We start from the raw sequence: 3,779 nt of genomic DNA, 5'->3' as shown, positions 1-3,779 counted from the left end.
GAAGGTGTGAATGTCCGACCATAGATGGTGAAAAGCGGGTAAGAAAAGGTTCGAATGCCCGACTATACACCATCAAAAGAGGGAGCGGAGGTGTTCCGCTGTAAGACGGTGTGAATGTCTGACCATAGTTGGTAAAAAGCGGTTAAGACAAGGTGAAAATACACGACTGTACACAATCAATAGCGGGAGTGGAGTTGTTCGGCTACTAAAAGGTGTGAAAGTCCGACCCTGGTTTGTAAAAAGCGGGTAAGAAAAGGTGCGAATGCCCGAAAATGTATGATCAAAAGAGGGAGCGGAGGTTTTTGGCTGCAAGAAGGTCTGAATGTCCGACCATAGTTTGTAAAAAGCGGGTAAGGAAAGGTTCGAAACCCTGACTATACACCATCAAAAGCGGGAGCGGAGGTGTTCAGCTGCAAGAAGGTCTGAATGTCCATCAATAATTGCTAGAAAACATGAAAGAAAATTTTCGAATATCAAACCACACATGATCATAAGCGGGAGAGGAGGTGTTCAGCTGCAAGAAGGTGTGAATGTCCACCCATAATTACTGAAAAATGGGTAAGAAAAGGTGCGAATAACCAACCATACATCATCAAAAACAGGAGTGGATGTGTTCGGCTACAAGAAGGTTTGAATGTCTGACCATTGTTTGTAAAAAGCAGGTAAGAAAAGGTGCGAATGCCCAAACATACACCATCAAAAGAGGGAGCGGAGGGGTTCCGCTGTAAGAAGGTGTGAATGTCCGACCATAGTTGGTAAAAAGCGGGTAAGACAAGGTGAAAATACCCGACTGTACACAATCAATAGCGGGAGCGGAGTTGTTCGGCTATTAAAAGGTGTGAAAGTCCGACCCTGGTTTGAAAAAAGCGGGTAAGAAAAGGTGCGAATGCCCGAAAATGTATGATCAAAAGATGCAATGTACGACGTTGTTTTTTTTGTTTAAATCTTTCTAGACATGGTAAATATGAAGGACAAAGCAGTTTTAACATAGTTTGAGTGAAGGAATTCATTTTATAGATAAAATCCCAAGAGTCTGCTGAGAAAAGAGAGTGAATACGAAGTAGACTTTAACACGGCTCTGGGAGCAATCCGAGTGCGGGCTAACCGGGAGAATTGCTTGAAAGAAACGCGACACCGAATGAGCGGTCAGAAAAAAGCCTCAATACGGTGTTCCCATGGTGTTTTTGTTGCTGCCTTGTCTTTTGCACAGAGTAAAAGACAAGGCAGCCATCGAATAGGGCCCGATTGTTCCTACTTGGTCAGCCGAGGAGCAAGGGGGGGGAGCAAGCGTCTCCACCAAGCAAAGCTCACCATGGGGAAGGTGGCTATGCCAACTAGCCTGATGCCCTGCTCCTGCAGTGACGGATAATCGTACTCTGGTTTCTCTTCATAACGTACAAGTCTTTCGCCTTTTACTAAAGACTTCCGTGGAGAGCAGCACTAATGAGTTGTTTCTATTTTTGGCAGGCTTTACCTTTGCGGGTGAAGCCCTTTTTGTCTGTGCAAAAGAAATCTTGTTACTGTGCAGAGTGACTTCTCTGAGTAGAGTCGCCTTACTTGTTGCGACTGTGCCGATGTTCGAAGCTGGAGTGCAAAGTTGTTGCTTGAATGGTGCTTGCTGGAGCGTGCGGGAGTGCAAATTTATACCATTTGAAAGGGCTGAAGAGTGCTCAGTGCAGCGGGTGGGCGGAGGTGCAAAGTGACACTCTGGCCACCTATGGCCATAAAAAGAACACCGCTACAAGTGCGCATTGTGCCAGGAAGGGCCCTCGGACGTGAACCAGTGGACAGTTATCGCTTCTCGGTCTTTTAGCTCAGATCAAGTGTAATATCTGTTCTTATCAGTTTAATTTCTGATATGTCCTCTATACGAGGACTACATATTAAATGGATTTTTAGCAATAGGAGTTGAAAAAGGAGCTTGCTCCGTTCACTCCAAACATCGACCCAGTACTGCAGTGCCGCTGGGAACGGTGCGCTCTTCTCTGCTCTAGTGAAAAAGCAAACAGCGGTGCAGGATGGAAGTTTCTTTTAGTCTGCTGAGAAGAGAGTGTGAATGCGAAGTAGACTTTAACACGGCTCTGGGAGCAAGCCGAGTGCGGGCTAACCGGGAGAATTGCTTGAAAGAAACGCGACACCAAATGAGCGGTCAGAAAAAAGCCTCAATACGGTGTTCCCATGGTGTTTTTGTTGCTGCCTTGTCTTTTGCACAGAGTAAAAGACAAGGCAGCCATCGAATAGGGCCCGATTGTCCCTACTTGGTCAGCCGAGGAGCAAGGGGGGGGAGCAAACGTCTCTACCAAGCAAAGCTCACCATGGGGAAGGTGGCTATGCCAACTAGCCTGATGCCCTGCTCCTGCAGTGACGGATAATCGTACTCTGGTTTCTCTTCATAACGTACAAGTCTTTCGCCTTTCACTAAAGACTTCCGTGGAGAGCAGCACTAGTGAGTTGTTTCTATTTTTGGCAGGCTTTACCTTTGCGGGTGAAGCCCTTTCTGTCTGTGCAAAAGAAATCTTGTTACTGTGCAGAGTGACTTCTCTGAGTAGAGTCGCCTTACTTGTTGCGACTGTGCTGACGTTGTTGCTTGAATGGTGCTTGCTGGAGCGTGCAGGAGTGCAAAGTTATACCATTTAAAAGGGCTGAAGAGTGCTCAGTGCGGAGGTGCAAAGTGACACTAAAAAGAACACCGCTACAAGTGCGCATTGTGCCAGGAAGGGCCCTCGGACGTGAACCAGTGGACAGTTATCGCTTCTCGGCCTTTTGGCTAAGATCAAGTGTGGTATCTGTTCTTATCAGTTTAATATTTGATATGTCCTCTATACGAGGACTACATATTAAATGGATTTTTAGCAATAGGAGTTGAAAAAGGAGCTGGCTCCGTTCACTCCAAGCATCGACCCGGTACTGCAGTGCCGCTGGGAACGGTGCGATCTTCTCTGCTCTTGTGAAAAAGCAAACAGCGGTGCAGGATGGAAGTTTCAGGGTCCTATTCGATGGCTGCAACACCTGAAAGAGATATTGATGCGAGACCTGATGAAAAGCTTTTTCAAAGTCTAAATTTAAGATGACAAGCCGGGTGTTTCTTTCTCTATCGTAATCAATGATGTCTCGAATCAGTACGAGGCTGTCAGTGAGTTGTCTCCCTGAGATTGCACAAGCCTGGTCTGGGTGAATTACCTCCTCTAAAACAGAGGACATCCGTGTCGATAAAACCTTGCTAAAAAGTTTACAGTCAAAGTTTAAAAGTGTGATGGGCCTCCAATTCTTTAGGTCAGTCTTATCATTTTTTTTATAAAGTAGAGTCACTATTCCCACTCTAAAACTGTCAGGCAGTCGGTCGAGTTTTTCAAAATCTTTAAAAACATCTAAAATGTCTGATGATAAAAGGTCCCAAAAGGTCAGATAGAATTCTGCAGGAAGCCCGTCTAAACCCGGAGCTCGACTTCTCTTAAAACCTGTTAGGCATTTTTTTTAACTCTAAAGCAGTAAAATCCTGTGTCAAGTGTGCATTCTCTTTTACGGTTTTGTCAACTAATTTTAAAATTTCTGCCGATGTTTCCAAGTGCACTGGTTTCTCTTTGTACATGTTACTATAAAAGGTATGTACAGTTTCAATCATCTCTTGTGTGGATTTTGTTCAAAACCCATCTTCTCTTTTTAGATTTTGAATACACTCCTTTTTATTTATAACTTTCTTAAAAAAGTACCGTGTGCATTTTTCACCTTCCTCAATTTCCTGCTCCCTGCTTCTTACAAAAATTCCTTTACTCTTTATT

General features: G+C 44.7%; 4 non-coding genes across 4 annotated transcripts; all 4 read left to right on the top strand.

Moving 5' to 3' along the window:
- Window positions 1-1,371: 1,371 nt before the first annotated feature.
- LOC140285377 (U5 spliceosomal RNA) lies at window positions 1,372-1,485 on the top strand. Its single transcript, XR_011910442.1, has one exon. It is a non-coding gene; the product is annotated as a U5 spliceosomal RNA (small nuclear RNA).
- A 308-nt stretch (window positions 1,486-1,793) lies between these two features.
- On the top strand, window positions 1,794-1,984 carry LOC140285370 (U2 spliceosomal RNA). Its single transcript, XR_011910436.1, has one exon. It is a non-coding gene; the product is annotated as a U2 spliceosomal RNA (small nuclear RNA).
- Window positions 1,985-2,374: 390 nt separating this feature from the next.
- Window positions 2,375-2,488, top strand: LOC140285385 (U5 spliceosomal RNA). Its single transcript, XR_011910449.1, has one exon. It is a non-coding gene; the product is annotated as a U5 spliceosomal RNA (small nuclear RNA).
- Window positions 2,489-2,747: 259 nt separating this feature from the next.
- On the top strand, window positions 2,748-2,938 carry LOC140285386 (U2 spliceosomal RNA). The gene has a single exon (XR_011910450.1). It is a non-coding gene; the product is annotated as a U2 spliceosomal RNA (small nuclear RNA).
- The last annotated feature ends 841 nt before the right edge of the window (window positions 2,939-3,779 follow it).

The sequence above is a fragment of the Leuresthes tenuis genome, unplaced genomic scaffold, assembly GCF_036924035.1.
Source record: "Leuresthes tenuis unplaced genomic scaffold, fLeuTen1.0.hap1 SCAF_38, whole genome shotgun sequence".
Lineage (NCBI taxonomy): Eukaryota > Metazoa > Chordata > Actinopteri > Atheriniformes > Atherinopsidae > Leuresthes > Leuresthes tenuis.
This window is presented reverse-complemented; position numbering and strand designations above follow the sequence as displayed.